This window comes from Melanaphis sacchari, unplaced genomic scaffold, assembly GCF_002803265.2.
Source record: "Melanaphis sacchari strain LSU unplaced genomic scaffold, SCAv2.0 Contig86_pilon_pilon, whole genome shotgun sequence".
Lineage (NCBI taxonomy): Eukaryota > Metazoa > Arthropoda > Insecta > Hemiptera > Aphididae > Melanaphis > Melanaphis sacchari.
In genome coordinates this window covers 638,762-664,714 of record NW_020271611.1, presented here as the reverse complement: position 1 = coordinate 664,714, position 25,953 = coordinate 638,762, and the positions used below count along the sequence as shown (strand labels likewise).

Here is a 25,953-nt window from a genome sequence, read left to right as displayed (position 1 = left end):
TTAATTAATGATTTTTCAAATGAATGTAAATATAAAGAATTTTAATTCCATGACGTTTATTTACAACATATTATCATCTAAAAATTTACAATTTCACGTTAAACTGTTTGATTTAGAATAAAACTTCATGTAGTAATAATTATTTAAAAGATTTAAGTACTAGAATTCAAATTAAAATATTTTTAACTTTTTAGCTCCTAAGTTGAAAATAATTTAGATGCTCTATGCGTAAAAGTTATAGGTGCTGTATTCGAAAACGGTTTTGGCTAACAAGTTAAAATAAAACAAGAAAATAAGTTATTAAACATAAATTTAGTTTAGATCTCAAAATTATAAGTTTATTAATTGAAATGTATTTTATTTTAATTTTTAATAATATCTGACAATTTTTTTGTAAGTAATGATTTTAATCATTTCTGCCATGTTATATTTTTATATTTCAAGAAAATATTTATCCATGAACTAATAATTTTATATCTTAGAAAAATTATGAGTCCATAGTAGTAAGCAGTATTTTGTCGATAAAGGTTAAATAACATTAATGACATTTATGCTCAAATGATTTAGAAAAAATAAAAATGCGATATTCTGAATAGGTATTAAAAGTATATTAATATACAGTTATTGATAGTTACAGTAGTATTTTTGTAACTTACTGTATACTATAATTAAAAATAGATTATACGAATTGGCTTTATTGTTATTTAGAATATCAAAATTTTCTTGGACAAACTCATTGATGAATCAAGTTTAATAAACACCGAGTTGAATCTCATATTGTTGGAACTTAAAAATATCAATATCTATGGCTATAAATAAATAAAAACACGATAAAATAGTTATCTCTAAATTTCACATATTTTTGTAATGCTATACATTTTACTTAGTATTAAACATTTTTATAACATCATTGATAACGGATGATGTAAGATTTCGACAATATATTTTTTGGTAATAATATCGTAGTCCCCACAGATTATTGTCAACATGGGGGCTGTTACTTGATCACAATTGAGCTCTGGACAAATGAATTTAACCCCACCCTCCCCTTTTAAGACAAAATCTTAAATACCTCAATGATGATAGTAGATAATATTATAATAAATAAAGGAATTATTATTGTTACAGCCATTGTTGATACCAGCGATCGCAAAAATGTAGAATTTCGTAAACACAAATAATTAGTGCATTACATTGATGTGTGTAAATTTACAGATTAATATCAGAGATTATTAATAATTTAATTTATTATTAAATTTATATCTCTAAAGTGAATTATATTCCATCGTAAATTATCATTTATCTCGACATATAAGACTAATGTCTTAGCAAATGTTCTTAGTATATTATTTGTATATATATGAAATAATTGTATTTAGTTTTAATAATATAACGAAATAATAATTTATGCTCAATACAGTTTTGATATATTATTAACGCGCAATTTCATTTATGCGTCTTACACACTCTTACTCCATAAATTAAGTGTTATCTAACTATGTAATATGTAAAGTATAGAAGCTTATATTACTAGTATATAATAATATATCTCTTGTCAAAAATCTATGTCACGTAAATCATTAGAAATAGATTTTTTTGTGTAGGCTTTTAGGGAAAACTAACGTAACTCTCAATTCGTGTACACGTAACTTTGCTAGTAATAATCGAAATGAGAAAAGTATCATTTTTTTGTGAGTAGTAATCGAATGTGTTGTCAAACGAAAAAATGTCTATTCGAGTTCATTCTTCTATTTTTGTCAAAACAATAAATTTTTCAGATTTTGTTATGTTTGCACCACCCTTACCACACTTACATGTTATTCGTATGTTATATATATATATATATATATACAAACACCACGGGCGCCAGTCGCAATTCAAACCTTACATAGTATACAAACCACTGCCGGATTTGCCTAGGGAAACCAAAAAATAACTGATGAAAAAAATATAATAATAAAACACTTTATTCTGCGCACTTGATACAACCTTTTTTATCACAGTAACTTTGTTCTGTACTGTCACCGAATTTATATATGATTATATTATATATATTTATATTTTATATTGTATACTATGCAATGTTATAGGGGTGGACAAGTGACTATCAAAGCGGCTTCGTGCGGGAGTATATCCGTCTCGATAAGTCCCCTTGAGCGATAACTTTTATAATAATATACGACATACGAAAATAAAATATATAATAAATAATATCATATTATATAAATACGCGTAATAAGCACTTTGGCTGATAAAAAAAAATAAATTAACTAGCTAATTTTTAATATTTAAATAAGTGCACAGTGGCTTAATAATAATAATAATAATAATAATTTTGCGTTGTAAACGTTGATCGACAGATATTATTGGATTTCGTTCGCGCTGCTAACGGTGCAAAATTATATTCATTTTCGAAATGATCCAATGATTGGAACTGCAGTGCCGTTGTCGTCGCAAGCACGGTCGATTACATCGAATCGCTGTCGGTCTGTTGGTCATCACGCTCACAGATCGTTGGAACTAACGTAGTGAAGTCTTGTCTTTTTTTTCACACCGAGGGGTTGAACGCGATAGTAAAATAAACCTTTTTCCAATAAATAAATATCCTTTTCACTTCATATAAATCATCAGCAACGTATAAAAAATAAAACTGTGGCGCGGAAAACGAGATTCATACGACAAGAAGGGGTAGAGCGAGAAGTACTCGTACGTACGAGGAGACATGATAGGCAGTCTGCTGTCGATTGGTATAGGGCGACGGCACGGCGTGTTAAAAGGCGTGAATGGTAGGAGAAAAATATAACACTAAAATACTGTTTTACTCCTGCTCATTATTATTTTTTAATATAATATTACGATTAAAATACTCGAAAAGATCTCTAAAATTGTTCACGCTACCGGAAGTAATATAATTCGATAATAATTATTTTTATATCAACATGGTTAAGTATGCACATAGGGTATCAGAAAAATAATAATAGTATACAGTAATACGAAAAGACATTCGAAAAAAATAATAGTATAAGTTTTTGGGTTTTGGTCACAATAAATGTTAAATATGATTTTTCACGTGCCTTATTCGTTCAGATCTTTTTAGACATATACAGCAAATACTTTTTTAAACTAATAATTATTAATTCATAGAAACATCGTTACGATGTATTCACTATAATAATAAAACCACAACAATTCATATTATAAATCTACTGCAGCTGAGTCTATCAATCTGAAATAAATTTAATTACGATTTAATTAAAAACGTTGGAACCATTTGCATCCCTGTACTCGCATACAAATTTGTAGCTTAATAATGAATTCACTATATTCAAAGCAATAATAATAATAATAATAATATGTATAGTATAGCGATAGAGAACGCCTTAAATATCTATTGTTATATATTATGCTAGATAGTAGTCACTGTGATCCGGATAAAGGTCAACACGTGGAGAATTTTAATGGAACAACAACGGCGTGTATATATATATAATGTATAATGTAAAGTATGTTTATTATATATTTTCAGGCAACAAAAGAATCGTATGTTATCATTTGACATAGTATACAGATTCTACGTAAATATATACATGAAATATTGCAAAAAAAACATGATAGAATAAAAATAAATCTAATGCTGTTAAACAGGGGCTCGACATGTATTCAAAAAGAAGATATATGTATTTATTACGAAGTAAAGGCTTGACCGGATATATTGTACATATATACTGTCAAATAACGTTGGAGAAGTGTGTGCAGTAGTCTTTACGATAATGGTGTATTATGGTTTAAGTTTTAAAAATTGTCATCATTGCGTTTCTAACAGACGGTTTGGTAATCGCTGGTTTGTAAATTCTTAATCTATTGTCTTAATGATTATTATATATATAAATATATGTGTGTGTGTGTAAAAATATACGCATATGTCTAATTGTTACAAAACAGTTTTGAAATTATAATTATACATTGTTATACATTTTGTAAGTAAAATAAAAAAAGTTCAAGTCAAAAATTTTGTCTAGAAAAACCAAAAAAAATCTACACTTCTAACGTATCATAGACCAGTTGTGTCGCATATTATGTGTTGTATTTGAGATACAATAGTAGGAAACGCCTAAAGACTAAATAATAAATATGTTTGAGGAAAATATTAAAGAAAATTTATGATAGTGTTGTTTATAACTCTGACACTCGAGTGTGAGAGGGGAAACCGGGTGAAGAGCTGAAACAAATATTTTTTGGAAAATAAATATAATATTGTATTAAAAATAAAATATAGTTATATTAATGAAAAGTTCAAAATTGAAGTGGGCAAACCATATCCAAGAGTTGACAATAGTATTGGTAATTAAAACAGTACTCATTAACAATATAAATAGGAAAAGACCGCGCAGTCGACCCACGAAATAGTGGTTAGATTATGTGATCAAAAGAGACATATAGCGAAATTAAGACCAGATTGGCATGTGAACCTTAGCAACGTGTATGAAAGAGAAAGGGGAAAAGGATTGATATTGACAGCAAAGGGCCAAAATCGTCTATAGTAATAAAAATAAAAAATAAAAATAGATAGAAAAATAATTTTTTTTTTCTATGATTTAGATATTATGAAATACCTTAGATAACCGCCATATAAATATTTTATTTTGATTGTCTAAGTACGTAGACTCAAGATTCAAACACTTTATACCGTGTCAACTAAGTGAAGCTCTACAATCAGACCTCCTATCAAAATACAACATAGTTAACTCCTTAAAGGAAACCAAACTATACAATCTAATTTAAAGTCTTATTTAAAATGTAAACTAATCAAAAAAATGTAATTCTATAATTAATGGCCTTGTAAACGATGTTTTATGTTCAATAATAATAAAAAAAAAAACATGCCATTATTTTTTCCCAGATTTTAATTATAGTGAAATATCTTTTTTAACTATAAAATAAATGTAAGAACACCGTGTAATTTTAATTGTATAATTGAAATAGACTACACAAAATATAATAATCATATTGTAAGGAACTTAAATAAACTTAAATTTTATAAATTAAAGAAAAAATTGTATTATTTGTTTAACAATCATCAAAATGTCACGTCCATGTATTGTCATTCAAACAAACAAAAAAATAAAAATAATCTCAAATTCACATTTTCTGAATTACAAATAAATAACAATAATAAAAAATAACCTTTTTTTAAAACGTTAAAAATAAATGAAACATTTTCATGGATTTCGGCTTATTGGTAGTTTTTTGTATAATGAAACAGTCAATTGAACTACAAAAATAGTTAAATTAATTTTAAAATAAATAAATTTAATATATTAGCTGGAAAGCTAAATAATTATGTTCAAGTGCTAAAAGTATTGTAATTATTTATATTAATCACTTTTATAATACATTTATTTTATAATAACATAAAATAAAATATATTAAAATAATTATAATTCATTTATAGTAAATATTATGATTATCTTGTGTTGAAAGTTAAGTATAAGTTTCTACGGTTTTATTTTAATAAATATTAAGTATGTCTGAAATAACGACAACTAAAACTTTAAGTAATAATATAAGTTAAGTTATTCCGTTTTTATAGTTAAACTCACTTTTATTTATAGAAATATCTATCATTAATAAATAATGGTTTATTTTAGCGGTAATAGATGTTTTCATAAATATAAAATAATTAAAACATTATTTTCTTTAAATTAGATTGAGTTTATTTAATATTTATAAATATACGAACAAAACAAGTGAATATTTATGCTATATTATTGTAACTTTACACGGTATATATTTTCTCATATTTCGGTTCAAACCGAATCGAAATACTCTAGTTTTTGATGGAAATCTTGATAGTTTTCTAATTTTTTTATTTTAAATTACCTTAAGTTATCTAATTTATACGTGTTTTCCTAAATATAAAATTAATTAATTTTAATTTTTTTTTCAGAACTTGACGTGAAAAAAAAATCAAAACATAATGCATAATGATTAATACTAGATACTGTCTAAAATTTTAGAATGTTTAATTTTAAGAGTAGCATTAATATGTAATTTTCAAAAAAAATTAACATCTACGAATATTTTAGTAGGTACTAAGGAAACCATTTTCAATTAGTAATTATTTTGAGTTCGAATTATCTACATAAATTATTTTATATAACAATTAAATATTATAAAATAATAATTTTTAATATTTATTTATTATAAAATAAACGGGCAAGCCCAATTAAAATGGAAAATCTGGATCATAAAATAGTATTAATAAAATGGTTGTTGAGGAGATACATTATATTAGGTAATTTAATAACTAAAATAATTAAAATACATGCTATACTAAATTGAACCTGAGTTATTATGAGTATTTTGAAGTTGACGGGAAATTTCTGAAGTTTACGTGAAATTATTTTCTTTACAATAAATCACGAACCAATAATTTTAATATATTATAAAAATATTCCATATTTTTTTTTTACTGCTTATACTATTTTTTAATTTTACAAAATTAATCTTACTGTTTAATCTTCTTAATTAAAATACATATTTTATTAGATCTAGCCTACTTTACTGTGATCTTTCTCTGAGACAAGACTTATTTGGCTTAATAAATCGTAATTTTCATAATATAGACTTGTCTTAGCTCGCCACATAATATGTCCTGTCCATTCCAGTATTTTTAGAATTAAACTTACTGTTGGATAAATACGCACCTTACTGCGCCATTGGCAAATAGATTTTACGTCGCAACTTTATCATAGTAAGAACCATAAGACCATTATTTTCTTTTTTTTTTTTTTTAGCTTATCAACGTCTACCTCATGTACCTATGCGCTTTACTACGAAATCCGGGGATCGGGGTACGTGCTTATTTTGTGAAAAGTATAGAAATTTTTGAATAATTGATCTATTGATGATTCTCTTAATATCTGCATTCGATATTTTTTTGTTACTATTAAAATTAAATTGCCTTAAGTAGGTAGCTCCATTGGGAGCCCTTCTACATCGTACCTTTAGTATACTATGTAAACCACCTATATAATTAATACTTGTTGTGCAAAATTTTGTATAGTTGTATATTTCTTACATAAAAAAAAAAAAAAAACTATTAAAATTCTGATCACAAACCCGAGTATTTACATGAACGTGATTGAAACGAATCAAATTAAAAAAACACTTCGTTCTATAATACGACCTATGTGGGACGAAGAGCCTCCGTTTCGCTCAGAATAACATAATAATCTACAGAAGAGATTAATAAATAACAAATCCCTGAGTGATTGGACGACTCCTGAGTTGTTCAGGGCACTGACGATGCTTTCATTCAGACGCTAATTACCTATATAATACACATTCTTAGAGTGCAGAAGTTAAACTCGAACAAGATAATAATATGAATACTTTTTGTGAAATGAGTACTATTATTATTGTCTTTTTTTCATATAGATTTACCGGTCAAATTAATTTACACACATAAGTTTACTTGTTTTTATTCATTGTACGGTGAAGTATTATTACACGTATACAGTGTACGTAATTATTTTATAACGAACTGTTGTATATTAGGAGTACTCATCGACGTACTCAAAATGAATTTTCAGCTCGAATTTTTTACAGCAGGCAAAATGATCTGCTGCTACATAAAATGTATATTATACTAAACTACCTACCTATAACGCGATTAAAATTATTTCGAAAAAAAAATAAAATATAAACGAAACTATATAAGTATCTGAAGTCGTAATTATATGTCCTTCGTGTAGTTAACTGAATTAAAATAATTTAAGAAATATCCTCAAAAATACCTGATATTCATTATGGATTTTTATATCAGTCATCATAAAATATTATTAAGTTTATTAAAAATAAAATAATAATCTGAAATGTTTAAGTAATGAAAAATAAAGTTGTCTTTTATCGATGTAATAATAATATGTGCACGTATAATATATTATATCAAAGGAATTGTAAACGAGAATATTATAATATTATACTGCCCATTAAATTTGTCCAGAGATAGTATATTATATAATACAATGAATCGATAAAAATAATTAAATTGCTTAAAATATGTCACGAAATGAAAGTTTAAAAATGTTATAGTTATTGAATGCTAATGGACTTGAGAAAATATGAAGTATAGATACTTTCCATTCGCAGACATAATTTATTTATTTACCTTTTTATTTTTATTTATTTCTTTAGCTTTTGGAGAGTCCAATATTTACGTATGATTAAAAAACTTTTTGAGTGAAATCAGGTGAAAATGCTCTTTAAGTGAATCAACTTGTGTATTTTATTTCTCTTGACGTTACTGATAACGGTGAAAAAGTAATTGGGTTACACAAAATCCAATGCTCATTTTGTTCTGCGGTACAATTAACTGATTATATACTACTCGAGTTGAAGTTTAATGTTCACCAAAAGGTATTTTTTTTTTAATTCATAAATTAGAAAACATCGTATACAGGAGTGATGAATATATATATATATATATATAAATACATATTATCCTAAAAAGGAAAAGATAAAATAATAATAATATTTTATATGTACCTATAGTTTAAATTTGAAAACATAGGCGAAACTCAAAATTAAAATATAATATTAAGTTTTATCATCTTGTGTATATTATGTATATAAAGAAGGTATCTACATTTTCATCAAATAAATTCTACGTTATATTATACACAATGGTCTCGTCACTGCTAATCTAAAAATTCAAATTTATTTACTTTAGTTTTAAAACACAAAAGTAAAAAAATATATGAACATTAAATAAGTTTTAGAATTTAAAATGCTTTTAATGTTATCAGTGATCATCCTACTTCCCAACAGTTTTTATATATTAAGTAAAATATACATAAAACTAGAAATCACATAATCTAAAAAATATAAAATTTGTCTAACATATTTTCGATCTTCCGATGACACTGATTTGTCGAAACCTTTACAATAGGTATCTTGTTTATTTATTTCATAAAAAAAAAACACATACCTATATTTTTTAGAAACTAGATAATATATTTAATTCATAGTTTATCTTTTTCTCTTCTAGAGTTACGAGTATAAAATAATGAAAATTCTATTTTTTATTCGATTCCAACCAATATATTTTTGGGAAAAAACAAAACAAATTTTCGATCTATTCATTCCAATCAAACATATTATAATTTATAGATCATCAGGTAATACTTACCCTACAAATTTATTTTCTTCACCCATATAATAATATAATATATTATATAACTATATCCATGTCATTTAAAACAAAAAATAAGGTTATTTTCATCGTTGAAACATTAAAATTGGTTTTCGGATTGTTAAAAATTGTTGCTTTTGTTAGAAATTTGTAATTAAAAAAATATAAAATAAATAATAATAAACATAACATATTTTTTTTAATTCGTCCATCAATTTTATTTTAAGTATAATGTATATTGAGATAAAAAATATAACAAACATTTTTTATAATTTTTATATTTTTTTCATTTCTGCTTTTATAAATATTTTTTTATTTCTAGACTTAAGGTTTTGTAATTTTATAAATTATAATACTTTAATTTGAACTTATTTTAACACATCGATTAATTGAAAAATGTTCGGATTTGTAAAATAGAAGAAATTGCTGAACTTGATTGTAAAATGATTCACAGAAAAAATTAATTGTTCGTTCTATACTACTAAAATATTCAGCCCACACTGTTGGTAAAAATCAGCAATCTTTTTCAATATAATTTTCTAGTTTATAATTAATGAATTCTTCAAGCTTTTTATTACTTGATTTTAATGACATCAAATAATTTTTATAGTGATCGTTAATTTCTTCGGGCAATACTAAAGATAAGCCAATAAACAACTTTGTCCCAAATGAAACAACTTTTTAAATGAACTAAATGCCATATTCCAGAGATTGTAACATGAATGGCTATTTCAAAGTCCATATATATATATTATCTAGATTTAAATATTTTTGAATTAAACGAAAATCTATTTTGTATACATATGACTAGTTTTATTTGGAAGTAAAAAAAAAAACTAGAAAAACATAGTTGTTATTTTATACATTGTAAATTGAAAAAAGTTTGTAAAAAAGCTTGGAACAATTTTTGAAAGTACCGCTAATAAACACAAATTGTATTTGACTTAGTATTTCCTAATTTCTATTAAATTAAAATCGAATAATATTGGTTTCTACACCATTTACAAATAAAATATGTTATGTTGAATAGTTATTAATACAATTAATTGATTTTAGAATACATTTATTAGTATACCTATTCTAAAATCAATGGTCTTGCTCAATGTTTTGGAAAACTCTGGTACTATATTACACTGAATCGCATGTATTATTTTTCTAGTTTTATATAAATCTTAAGCATCTATGGTTTCAACATTGAATTTAGCCAACTTACAGTGAATAGTTTTTGCCGGTCTTTCGTGAAATATTTCTTGAGCTTTTCGTTTTGAAATGTAGCATTAATGTCTATCTATTAAGTTTTTTATAATTGTTTTTTTTGTGATTACCTATAATACTTTTACGAAAAACTTTATTTAAATTATTTATTTCCAAATATAACTTATATATTCTTTGCACACATGTCCAACGGTAAATATCGTTTGCCAATTTTTTTTTCAAATTTAACTTTATAAGTTCATAATACGATAAGTTTTATTTTTTTCACTGTACCTACATCAATTTCATATTCGAAAAGTTTCAAACGTAATCAAAAAACACAAATTCAATCACTATATGTACACTTAGGGGATATTTCAATACATTATTGAATGTCGTATTGACTAACGAGTAGAGACTAAAGATATCAGTCCATATAGATTATATAACACCGATTTTATCACAGTTTTTATTTTAATGACAGTCTATTTTATATGTACTTATTATGATGGGAAATATGTTTTAATATTATTAAATAATATTGTTAGAGCATATTTTGCCTTTTTCAAAAGTTTTTATCGGGAACTAATTCAGATGTGTATTGCATGGGATGCCAGAAACTAATTCGAATGTTAATTCTCAAATATGCGAACCAATTCGGATACAGCAGTCATCGTGACTAGACGGTCTAATAGTGTTGATATCAAATTGAACTGCACCTAAGGTTATTCAATTTTAGATGGGTAACCGCCGGTTCAATACGATATATATTATATAAATTATACATAATATATTAAACATAATGTTATATCCTAAAAAAATAACATGAACGTACCATGACTATTTGCGGTCTTCAGAAGTATGTAAATAGATTTATTATGTCATCTACAACTCACACATCTAGAGAGTCACAGGTCCTCGCATGTATACGATATAATATTAAGATATTATTAAATTATATTATGTTTATGTAGATACGAAATTAGTTTCAGAATATTATGCTAACTTTATCATCACTTAAGATGATTCAACAAACATGCTCACCCTAATTTTTGCATTTAACAGTGAATTTATTTAAATTCTGGTTTTTGAAAGTTTAAATTGGCACATAAAGACCATACTTTCAAATGAGTCGGTTTTTGATTTAAAGTAGTGTTGCGATGTATCTATAAAATTATCCTTACTCAACAATGTTAAATAACTCAAAAACTCGTTCGAATTTTGAACTTGATATGTCAATATTTTTAGAAACAATTTAAATAATGTATTGTAAAAAAATTGATCACTGTTTGAAAATTAAAAGTTTATATTTTCAAAACACTCTTCAGCAAAAAAATTTCAAGAATTTAAAAGTATAGTCTTTAATTAAGTATTTAAAAATGTATAGACTATGATTTTTGGTACTAAATTCAGTATTATATTTTAGTTAATACGTGCCAACACGTTTTTAGTAAGATAATAAAATATGATGGATATTGCCTAGTATAAGCTATAGTCACTACTCCTTAGTTCTTACCCATAATTCCATAATTAACTTCAATATTATGTATTTTAGAAAGAAAACTATTGCAAATCATAATAAACGTAACACCCAAATACAGTTTTATAATTTTACAAAATTAAATATTCAAATAATACTTATTTGATAGAAGTTATACACAGTCACGAAAACTGTTATAGAAATTACTTGATATTCTGTGTATTAATATAAATATATAGTCACGAATAGAATATTATATTCACCGATATATGGGTTTTCGGCGTTTTTGCGACACATGACGGTTTCTCAGTTTGATATCGCGACATGCGTCTCGGCAAGAAGTTATACATTATAATATCGCGTGTGTGCATCGTACATAAACCGTAGACGAATTTGATGATACGATAAAATATTTTACCATTAACAATTTAACATTGCACTGTTATTTTTTTAAAACACACTTTTATTATTATCTTGTGTATAAGTAATCTATTAAATTATTGACTACTCGTAATAAGAATATATAATAATAAGGAACAACCAAACGTTATTTTGAATATGTTTGAATAGTAGCAAAGACTTTGAATGTTTCGTTGAGGTTTAGTTTGGTTATTACAATTTAGGTTTGACTTATAAACAACAAATTTATCATTAATTTTTTTAACTTTATTAGTTTCATTTATCTATAAACATATAATATTATCATAATACAATTGGCTCTGCGTTTCACTTTATATCTCAAATCACAATTATCTACTGTCAAGCAGGATGGATTTAATAGTCAAAATTTACACTGTAATATTTATTTAAAAAATTTCAGAACCTTCTGCATGGTATATTATTTGATTAAAATAAGTAATAATATTATTAATTTATGGAAGCAAAGCATTTACATACCTACACTAAGATATTCTGAAATACAAAATAAAAAGTTACATAATATAATATAACTCAATAAATTTGTTTCCATGATAAATTTAGTTTTAATTAATATTGGTTTTAATTTTCTTCTTCTAACTATATAACTAATAACCATTTTAATTTTTAAATTATGTATTACATTTTTTGTATTTTTTGTATTTTTTTTTCTTTAATTAATAGGAACAAAAATCATGTCATGATTATTTTATAATTTAGGTAAGTTATTTGTGTTAGACTTTGTATATATCAGGGGCTAATATAAGTATGTTTACGAGTTACATAGGTAAATACAATTATACCAAGAGCCAAAATGTAAGTAAATACATTTCATATAATTTGATACATTTTTTTCAAAAGTATATTAAAAAATTAAAACTCATAATTATAAGAAGTAAATTTTAATTTTATGAATAAGACACGAGTCGCAAGTTAGCCATCTTTGTTATATAATATAATATATCGTTTTAGCTGCAATTTTCAATGTTAATGTAGTTATTTAAAAGTTGAAAATTACAAGATTAATTTTTTTCCTGAATAAACAAAATTCTGTATTGTATACGTAATTCCTAATGTTAAACAATATTTTTATGTTATAAATTTGTTTTAATTAAATTATATATTTGTGTATCTAAACATATAGCTTTTATATTGTACTTTTAGCTACTTATACAAAATATTTTATCACATGGAATTCATTATATGATTTGTTTCATGAAAATGGTTTCAATGCATCTAAAAACTCTTTTTTTACTTATACTAATGGATTCTAATCAGTTAATAGTGATAAATTATAATTTATAATAAATAATTATACAGTACAAATTTGAATTGACTTAATATAAATATTTTATTTTTTAGAAATTAGAAAAGTTTATAAGTCTATGAGTTCAGCTGATATAATAATTATTTAAGTATTTTTAAATATTTTGTATGATCTATGTATTAATGATAACGCGTTTAAGTTTATAAATCACTATAGAATCCTGCATTGACAACACTAGTATCTTTAATACGAATAACTCATTTAAACACTAGCGAAACATGTCTTGTCAAAATTGCTACAGTTCAAATGCTATATCTACAATCGCGATAATAATGATAGAAATGTTGATAGTCATGTATATGATTTGGTCAAAAAATCATAAAACCGACGAAAAGCACCTAATCATAGACAAAGCCAAGTCTATAGTAAGACAACTAGACGTCATAGACAACATCATATTTTGCCACAGTCCGGTTTACAATTTTATCAAGATTAAGGTAATCGAAATAAAGGAAATGTAAAAAAAAGATCGTTTACCATTGCCTTTATTTAAGCTTTAGAGGTATGATTATACAGAAATTTCGTGACAAAATTGATAATTTAAAAATATCAAATCAATTTGAATAAAAACGCATTATTAGATTTTAAAAATGAATTAAGTCGTGAATATCATAAATTACTTATGATTTGTATTGCTAAAATATGATCGTTTCATATACAATACCTACGTACCTCAAACTTTTAAAATGACCTATTTGCTTTACAACGTAGGTACATTCATCAGCCTTAAAAGGAATTTTTTTTAAATGTCTTTTATCCCATGTAAAACGATCATATTTTTTTAATGATAGCATTACTTATTGATTAATATTTAACGGTTGGTTTAATTTTTTAATATTCTGATTAGGATAGTTGGTCATATTTTATTCAGTTATTTTAAATTAAAATACTACATTTTTCATTACATTAAACGTATACTTTATTATTTATGCATATTATATTATATGGTCTACTGTAATGACTAACCACCTCCGTCTGTACTCTACTCCCAATGTCGAGTAGATATTATATAAGTTAAGTAAGCAAAGAATGATCACTCAAAAAATCACAAACCTAACATAAAAAAAAAATGTAAAATAATGTAAAAAAATAATAAACTTTCTCTTTAAGAATTTTTTTTTCATCTAGAAGTAATAATTACTTTTTATTTAACAAACAAAAAAAAATCATTTCCAACCGCGTAGAGTAAAACTACAAACGACACATAGAATTATTATTAATGTTTTAATAATAAATATTTTTATTATAAATGATTATTAATAAATAAATAATAAAACCGTAAACTATATGTATACATTTATAATACAACGCGGTAGAATACAAAAAAATATTTACTAATAAAAACAAAAGAATATTTTATATTTTATGATATTTTTGAAAAATACAATGTAACCTATATTTGTTAGTTTTATCATAAATATTATATGTTTTTGTGAAATTGGTACCTACCTTCGTATATTATAACGACGTGTATAGAGTCAAGGGACACGCGCGTGTATAATTGAATTTTTACCATAAACGAGATTAATTTCGCGTGAATATGAACCGTTACGTAATACGTATTACTATGCGAGTAGCAAATGTTTGATGGTACTTACATTTATGTACCTACTACCTGTATAATGAGCCTACTCTTGGGACGCGCGTGTGTACATGTATTAATTCAACGTGAGATCGGAATTTCGGGTGTGTAGATATATATTATATAAATGTATGACGTATATTATGATATTATGTTGTATAGTTTTAATTCAGACGGCTGTTATGAATCCCGCAAAACCCTTTTATGGGGTCCAGAGTATAGTTTTTGGACAAACACCGCAGTTTTTTTCATTCAAAATTCTTGTCGAGTCACTAATTTCGAGGCTGACAATATTGGTGGGTCATAATTTCGGTCAAAGATTATAAAATACCAAAAACAACCAGAAAACGACAAACAATGTAATAATAATATTATATTGAGTAAATATAGATCGATATTGTAATACGCGTAGAAGTCATTGCGTATTGTGTAATGAATTACAGTATGTTTAGATAGTAGGAAGTAACGAAATAATAAAATAAGTACTTATTGCGCAAGGATATACGTGCATCATTAAACCTTTTAAATAATCTACTATAATAATAATATACTTTGTAAAAACTAATTTGTAATGCACTTCACAATAACATGTTTCTATCGTAAGAATCGTGAAGAAAATCGCATACCAAAAATATTCAATGTGATTGAACCTATTAATTAATACATACCTATTGGTTATTATTTAAAAAACGTTTTAGCTTATATTTATGAAATTCAGATGACGTATATAATCAAACATTAACTTAACACATGACTACAGAAAATGAGTGTAATATGTTTGATAATTAATTTCAAATAATTGATTTCAAAAGTGAAGGAAAATAGAAAATTTAACTGAATTAGCTACAGTTAATAGTATCTTGAAACTCTTAAACACTAAGTACGAAGTAAATTCATTGAGATTGTTCATAGTTGACGAGGACGCTAAATCTTATAAATATATTCATTGGTATCTATATACACTATGATGGGAAAAAAATCTATTCCGATATTTACGACTTTTTATTAGACTGAATTATTTTCAATCATGATATTATATATTATGTTAAAAGTATATATTATAATGGTTCCTCTACTTACACGATTTATATTATAATTTTAAGTTTGATCTAACACGCTTAATTTCTAATGCTATGATTTTGACATATTATAAAAGTGTATACAATAATTAATAATCCTTCGGGTAGATTACGAGTTTTCGAGCTTAGAGTTTATTGTTGTAGATAAACGCCGCGGTGGATGCCATGGACAACGATGATGACGATTTAGCTGTCGAGTACTTTACCGATGCTCTGCTTTTGATTGGACCCAATCAAAAAGTTTTGAGATTAATGCATAATAATTTACCCAGATACATTATCACAAAAATCAAACACAGTTACAGCAAGTACTTAGAAGAATTAGACGACATAGAAACATAAATAGTATTACGTATACCGTAGTGATATTTCAATTTTAACGTTAAAAATGTCTTAAGACAAATGCATATTATGACATTAAAACATAAGGAACGTTCTAAAAAATGAAATACTTAAAATTATTAATTTTGTCAAAACTTTTATTAATTACAGTTATTATATTGATTGCAATTGTAATTGTTATTTTTATCCGTCACCACTGTTGTCAACATTATATACTATATATACTAAAAATAATAATGTTGAGGTTATTTTATCGATTAATAAAAACACGAAAGTATTTTAATGAAAAACAATAAACTGGTGAAGTTATTGAGATACATCTCAAACTAGGAAGACATCGTTTATGATGTTCCAAAAAAGATGCAAAGGTCATTAATGTTCGGACCCTATATTCAGTAGACACTTTTCAATATTAATGAATAAATATTTATTTTTATAATGTATTTTATTTTTAAAATAAATTATAAAAATATAAAAATACATTTTATATTATTTAGTTTGTAAGAAATGTAACGACGATATCAAATGCAGCTCAAGTATTTTCATATTATGTAACAATAAAAGTACAATTCAATTATTGAAAACTGCATACATACTGCGGGTAAGTTTTTTTTTTATTTGGACTTTTTTTAATTCATAAAATCATAAGATTATTTATTTCGAAAATTGGAAAACTTTAAATCAATATATCACATTTTAGTTATGTGTAAAATACCTATAAACTAAAAACATTTTAATGGCATATTCAGTAAATAAATGTCCTTAATAATTAATATATTATAATATCCATAAACTATTTAACAGCGAAAAATTAAATCTTATAAAATATCTAGTAATATTCTATAATGTAACTATGCATATAGGTCATTAGAATAATGATTCACCGTAATATCTTACAGGGAAATTCAGTTTTTTGCAGTCTGTATTTTGAGGAAATATATAAATAAATTCTTTGTATTTCACGTGAAATAAATGAACCGTAAACAAGTTTAATAATTATTAATTTATACAACATTACATGTTACCGTTAAACATTCGTTATATTTTCATCTGTGTGTTATAGAGTAACTCTATCAAAAACGAGTATACGTATTTTGTTCGTAGATAATTCGTAGATAAACAAAACAAATGTCAAAAATAAGATTTTGAATTTCGTCATAACAGATTTTCAAATAAATGGATAATAAATGCGATTTTATTTTCACGGATGCATAGTCAGTTCCGGGAGGAACAATAAACCCGGATATTTTCAATATTTGACAAAAAACACAACGAAAAAAAAACACATTCATATCATAACTGTAGGACGTAGGTCGTTAGTTCTATATTTTATGCAATGTACAAACATATGTATGATCTACTGTGACATACATAATAATATTGTGTATTATGCTTATGCAGTTAAGCGTATTGCACAGTCCAGTGACGTTCACAATCGTTACTAGAAATTTAACGAATAGTTGTGAGTGTTGAACATTAAAAAAACGGTTTGTTGAAGGTTATTGAAATATGCGACAATCTTTACTAGAACAAATTTAATTATTATATATTATTTGATGATTTATTTTGTGGAAATAGTTCTTAAAAGTATTTCCTCATTGAACAAAGTAGTTATGTAAATGTTTAAAATAAAATAAAATGTTTAATGTTTATTTAATTTTTTTTTTTTTAATCATTATTTAGATAAAAATAAATGATATGTAAATTAAGCGTCACAAATAATAATAATAAAAAATATTTTGAATTTTAAAGTATTCTATGAAATTGAATAAATAGTTTATGAAGAACAGTCAACAGACAATAAATTTATTATTTGTTATTGATGAATTTAATGATGAGTCACATATAGGTACTGTGTACAATACGGAGAACAATACATTTTTCAGAAAATTGTTGGGAGAAATATAATGTAGGTATAATAAAAAGCACATTATTTTAAAATAATAATAACAATAACCTTTCCTATATACCTCATATATTATACTGTATTTGCAATGAGTTTTATTTCAATTTAAAATGTAAAACAAATGTTATTTAAAAGAATATTGTGTGTAAGCTTGAAAAATAAGTAGAAATTATATAACAATATTTCTTTTTGTATTCTTCACAATTATTGTAAAATACGAGTTCTTAAATCGTTAAGATATTCTATAGCAATTCGCTTGTACCAACAGAATTGTTGACCATTTATTTTGCAAATAAAAATTAATTTTCGAAGCTTTGGAAAGTGATAGAAAAATAAAAATTCTTATATTGTTTATTATCAAATGAACAACAAAAATTACAATTTTTTATAGAAAAAAAAAGAAGTATTGATAAAATGTTTTTGTGAATTATTTGAATAATACTTAAAGTGATTTAAACCTCTTAATAAATATAACAATACTTTTTTAAATGTGTTATCCTTTAATGATAACATTGGTTTTAACTTATCAATAATTTTTATAGGTATTGTTTATTACGTATATACCTATTAAGGTATTATATAGAAATATTTAAGTCTAAAAATTAATTACGACATTGACCAGAAAAAAAAAAATGTTATATTTTCGATTATTACGATCAATCTACCTAGCTAATTAAAAAATGTATGTTCCTTTTTTAATATTGATCATCAGTTCATCACATTAACACGTGGAACTGTATAATGAGTATTTAAAATATATCATATAAATGTTTCTTTATATAATAATTTTAATATTATTAACTGTACAATAATTTGAACACTTTTTATTTATTTTAATATTGTATAATCTTAAATAGTATTATTATTGCTGAAAAATTTTGACTTAATTTTTAACGTTTGACATTAAAGATAACTAAAAATTATACAGAATGGTGAAGTGTATTTTTTTAAAAATATATGTATTAGGTAAATAATATTTTCATTTCAAAAATTATTATTGACATGTACATTTAATTATTACTTTTTTTTTTGTTTTTAATTAGATTAATGATGCAGCTTATACAATTTTTAATAAAGTAAAATCACTTTTAGTTTTAACATATTAATATTGCATATATTAAAAAAAAAAAAAATGAATAATATTAATTATGTGTTTGTTTTTTTGGTGCATTTTTATGGAACAATTTTTATTTTTAATAGTGACTAATAATCTAAAAGTTATATTTACATGTATACAAGGTACATTTTTGTCTGAATTTAAAATAAAATACTTACATCAGATTGTAGAACAGTGCGAACAAATATAATTTCCCGAATTCCTTACTAGTTTCTGAGTTTCTAATTTAATCTATAACTATAAAGCAACCTTGAATTTATGTTTAAATTTATTTCTTAACCGAATATTATATATTTTTGTTTTTTTGTCATTTTTAACAGTTTACATAAAATTATTTACGTCTAAAATAGTTATTATTATTATTATTATTATTTTTAAATTTAAGAACACACCTGCACAAAATGCAAACTAATCAACTAGAATATCTCAATTTTTTAAACAAGGAACATGAAGTATAAACTTTAAATTGCTTAAATGTATTTAATTAAAAATATATTTTTGCGTGTTTTTATTAAAATAACACCTAAAAAAGATATTAAAATAAAATAATGACTAACAAAAAAACAATTTAATGAACACTATATTTTGTTATACCTATGCCATTTGTTAGTATAGTTTTTAAACACAACTTTTCATTGAGTTTTTTTTTTTTTTTTTTGTTCGAATGAAACGTTAACTTACTTTTCTAAAACTTATTAAAATTATAAATAAATGTAGAAAACTTTATTTTAAACTAAATCAATTAACATTAAAATAAACAATAAATTAACTAACAAAATATTATTGATGAAAAAATAAGCTTTTTGTCATAATAAGTTGGTATGAGATGTACGTACAATTTTAATTTAAAAGTGGTGATATTGCTATTTCGGTTAAAGTAAATTCATACAATTGAAACCTTAAATACATTGATATTTTGAGGCATAAAAATGAACACTACGCGTTAATAGTTATTTAAAATTCTTATTTTAAAAATTTGAAAGACAGTGCTTTTAAGTGGGATTTTTTATATAATATTCGTAATTGGAATTACGTTTTTGAATTAATGATCAATATTATATTGATTCAAATATCTTAGTGCAGAAAATATTACCGTTCACGTATAATAATTTTAGTTGTTGAGTTCTGTATTGATGTATGTATTTAGTTATTACGAAACCCCGTTAAACATAATTGCAATAATGCGTGGTAATATGTTTATGGATTTCATTTTAGTTTTTTGAGTTAGTAATATATTTTTTTTTTTAGTTCATTTCCTAATTTTTTTTTCATTCGTTTTTTAGGGCAGTTTTTTAATACAAATATATACGTAATAATGAATATGATGCGATATTAAAAGTAATTTAGCACACTACATATTATATCTATCTAAATATGCAATTTGCTGGAGCATATACATTATCGCATGAGTGCAGATTTAATTTAACTAATCACTCAGTATTACAAAACTAATACACTTAAACAAGTTGTAATTAAATACCAAATAATATATTAAAATATACATTTATAGTATCAATTTGTTCGAGTGATGTATTCTACGTTTAGTATTTCGTCATAAATATAATTTCCATTCAATCCGCTACATTTTTCCTCATGCTTTTCTAGTCTTTAATCAAGTTTCAAAGAAATAATAACCGAGTAAAATATTTTGTAATAATAAAAAAAATTCCTTTTAAATTTAATAAAATATGTCTACTGCGTATTTTTTTTAAATAAATGAAAACGTAATACGTTTTTTCAAAGAAATATATACACGAGAAAATAGTTATGTACGTTATCTATCTGTATCTATCTACTAGCTAGTACACTTATATACTTACGTTACGACTATCAAATTTAACACAAATATGAATCAAAGAATCACGATTTTTTTTTTTTTTTGTTACAGGGTAAACAATTTAAATAGAAAACTATAAAGTTGCTATTTAAAGATGTTTAATCGAAAAAACTGAAATACAATTTATTACTTCCAAACGTTATTTTCAATATAATGTAAAATAACAAAAATTTTATTTTAAAATTATTATCTAATTTTGATAAACATAATCCAGTTTTGTATTTACTACACATCATACATGTCATGTATCAGTAAAAAATATTTAAAAAAAAAAAAAACAAAAAATGAGAAAATATGCCAAATTCGAATTTATGAATACTCATAACTCATAAGTCATGTGAGTTCTATAGATATTGTTGAAAATAAAGTCTAAAATCTTTTAATATAATGAATTTTATTTCAATTAAAAAGGTCGTGCTTAACAAATGTTTTTCTAAAAACTAAATTGATCTATAAAACTAAAAAATAAAAATAAACACTCAGTATATTTAAAAACAATTTTATGATAATACTTTTGATTCACAGCGTGATTATGCTCGTAGTAGAAATACTATTTATAATAATATTGTTCTACCGGAATGCTGCAGCATTCAATCGTTTTGTTTAAATTGATTTTTATTTTTACAAGAACATTTGAATAATAATAGTAAATTCTAATTTACATAAAACTCAAAAGAGCATTTATCGCAATCTAAAAGAGAAATAAAAGAGAAAAAAATACGTACTATGCACAACTGCAATGAAACGATTCCGATATTAATTTACTTCTGAAATGTTGCTATAGGTATATAATGGTTCTGCAGTGTGCACCATGTGCCCAACGCGATTCAGCTCAGTAAGCTTAGAAATAATAATAATATAGTGTAGGCAAAACATGTACAACGACCGCGTAATAATAATAATATGTATCGCTCGTAAAATGCATTATGTATCCTGTACCGAAGTTCTGCATATATATTATAAACAGTTTGTCGTTGTTATAAAAAAAAAAAAAAATGCCCGACAAAATATTAAAATCGACATCGATAGTTCTGGCCATTAATTTGTTGAAGTAAAGTAGTTAAGTATAATAACGACACCAATCGCTAAATTTAATATACCTACTATGATTACATTTTTATGTACGGGTTGATATATATTTTAAATGTCTACATGTATTTTTTAAATACATTTTTGTGTTTTTAACGGAAAAGGTTTTCATAATATAATTTAAATAATACGTTTTTACAAAATAGTCGATTTATTTTTATGATTTTCCTGGTTTTGTCGGGATAAAATATATTTTCAATTTTAAAAGCATGAAACATTTGTAAATATTTTTATGTGCCTATCCGTATAATATACATTTTTTCTTCTTGAAGTGGTCCAGGCTATTTAGGCCCATTTCCGCAACAACCACTTCCCTCCACCTGCCTCTCACCATAGCTAGTTTTTCCCGTTTCTATTTCAAGCTCTTTTGAGTCTTTAACTCTATCTTTCCATCTTTGTCTATAATGACCTATATTGGCACTTTTTTGTGTTTCATTTTCATTTTTAGTTTCTAATCTGTCAATTTTTTTCCACTTATGACCACACGTCTCTAACATAGTTCAATCTACTATTTTTTAAAACTCTATTAATATTAGTTTTTCTGTAAAGGTCTTGAATTTTCTGGTTTGTCTTTATCTCAAATTTTCTTTTATTGTTAACTTTGATCCCATAAGTTATTTTTAATATTTTTCGTTTATAAGTCGTTAAATTAAATTCGTCTACTTTTGTGTTGTTACACACTACACATATGCAAGGCAACTAGTTTCACTAGAACTTTGTAAAAAGTTATTTTTGTCTTCAAAAATAAAATTATTTTAATATTCATATCAAATGAATAAAAAAAAATAATATATATATATATAGCAGAGTAGTAATATGGTTTAAATTTTATTTTTTACTTATTTTCAACATAACATAAATATACAAAAAATTAGTTTATCTTAAATAAATCAAAATTTATATACTGTAAATATAATTCAGGAATTAAGTAATTCAATATTATAAATATACACTTAACCATCAAAATGTATATTATAGTTTAAACTTTCAATTATTTGAAAATTAATTTAAAAAAAAAAAAACAGGTAAAAATGTTGCATGAAAAAAAAAAAAATAATAATATTGTAATCACAAAACGTACGACTACTATACATGTATAATTTTTCGTATTTATTATTTACCCATGTTGTATGTTTATCGTCACGAGATAACAATATTAGCCATATGTGCGAAGATAATATTTTTCGAATCGTGTTGCAACGACACACGGATATGACGGTAATCAGTTAGCAGTGTTTGCGCAAATTATATTATACACATCGTGCGCGCTTACTATTTGCTTAGGTACGCAGTGTGTAGAGTGTACGGAAGAGATTGCGCCGAGAATTAATTTTCTCGAGTCTTCTCGCGTTGTTATACGTATATAAATGATACCTTTATACACGGTAAAAAGTGCCGACCGTTTCGAATAACGGGTTGGCTTACTCACCGTTTCCCGGCCATATACTTTCCATCCACGATATTCGTCTGTCGTATCGCGTTTTGACATTTTACATAAAACGAGATTCGTGTGGCTTACAAAATGCGATATTAATTTTTTTGCAAGACATCCGAGCAGATACATTAATTCCTTCGAAGATGAGGGATGGCGTAACGTCACGCATTAACACTTCCCTGATTCCGTACAAACAATTAATTTGACATGATGGGGGCGGCATACGAATGTTCGTTTTACTGCACAACACGCATACGGTTAGAATAATAATATTGTTGGTACGACTTTTCTAATGAATTCAAAATGCGTGGTAGCCGGGACAGTACAAAGCATTTTAAAAATCAATTATCAATATAATATGTACTGCTGTACCTAATCGAATAACCGTTATAATATAGATAACTTATAAACAGACAAAGCTTAATGATTTCTAAAATTTTATCTCATCTAAATTCAACAAAACGCCTACGTATATGATGTCAGTAATAGTATTGTACACACATATTTTACGTAGTAATTTTGTCGTAATAATAATTGATTTCATTTGAAATTAAATGTCACATATTCCCATCTAGTGAACAACGGGTATTATACTTTTATAATTAAGTAAATAAAAAAAAATACATCATTACGTTTTTCATTTTTCATTTGTTTTTTTTTTCTTTTTTATTATCAACAAATAATATGGTGATAACTTTTGAATCATATTATAATTATTTATGGCTGAACTTGCACGCTGCTGCTGTAAATTATTATTAATGTGTATATTATACTTGCAGCCGTATAATATTTTCAATTGTTTGATAATACTCTTTAATATAGTGAATGACGAAATAAATTGGCAGTACTTACGTATATGTATATAATTCTAATAAAAAAATAATAAACATTATCCTTTTCTGTATTATGTGATGATATAAATTATATTTCCCAAATGTCATTATAATAATGTGTGGGGCGACAGTCTAAAACATACTACTTCCAAAATTAACATAATTGAGTTATTACATACCATTGGTCAGAGAAATTAGGGTACTCGAATGCTGCTATAACATGTTTTTCTAAACATACTATTTCCTTTGTTAATTCAAAATGCATGATTGATGAAAAGCTCATAATTTCCAAAAGCAAGAGTAACTATTTCCCATATGAAATAGGTAGTTGATTTCTTTAAAAAAATCGAGTAAAATTACAGACTACTATTTTTTTTATAAAATATATTCTTTTCGAAGTAAGTTAGTCCCGTTAATCGTATTGAATGGAATTTAATTAAATATTATTCCTATTAATATTTTATTGTATAAAACATATATCAAATTAAATTATAAAAAATATTATATGAATTTATTTATTTATTTTATTTGTATATGTTTATTTTATACGTTAATGTTAAAATCATAAAGTCTCTAACTTTACTATTATTTCTAACAAACATGCCAAAACTACAGTTTGGTGTAATATCGCATAATCGCATGTAAATAACTGTGAACAGACTAAGAAAAGCAATTCAATGAGTTAAAAATCTTACTTTATTGTAATGTCTTAAAATTTATTTTTTCAATAATTAATAATACTAATATAATATTTCATATGCATGTACAATTTACATACATAATATGAAGATTATGTAGGTACAATATATTTGATGTACTCGTAATGAAACTAATAATGACAGTGGTTAAATATTATCGTAATTTATATACGTTATCGTACCTTATCTACCTAATTTTAACTTTTATAAGGATTACGTAATTTTTTTGAGCAATCTGAAATGGACGAAAAAAGATGTGATACGATTTTCAATGCTATTAGTAAGTTAGACAACGCTATGGACCAACTTGTGGCCAGCAATTTATCACAAAAAAAAAAAAATAATAACAGATTTCTTTAATATGTAAAATATAATAATATAGTAAATAAATATCAATTAATAATTGTAAAATATAATAATA

At 24.6% G+C, this 25,953-nt stretch overlaps 1 protein-coding gene and 1 pseudogene across 1 annotated transcript in view; one reads left to right on the top strand and one right to left on the bottom strand.

The window, feature by feature from the left end:
• The window catches only part of LOC112602355 (connectin-like), a 243,929-nt gene that overhangs the window by 51,814 nt on the left and 166,162 nt on the right, over nucleotides 1-25,953 (bottom strand). The gene's annotated exons all lie outside the window — the stretch shown is intronic.
• Nucleotides 13,833-16,617, top strand: LOC112602356 (annotated as a pseudogene).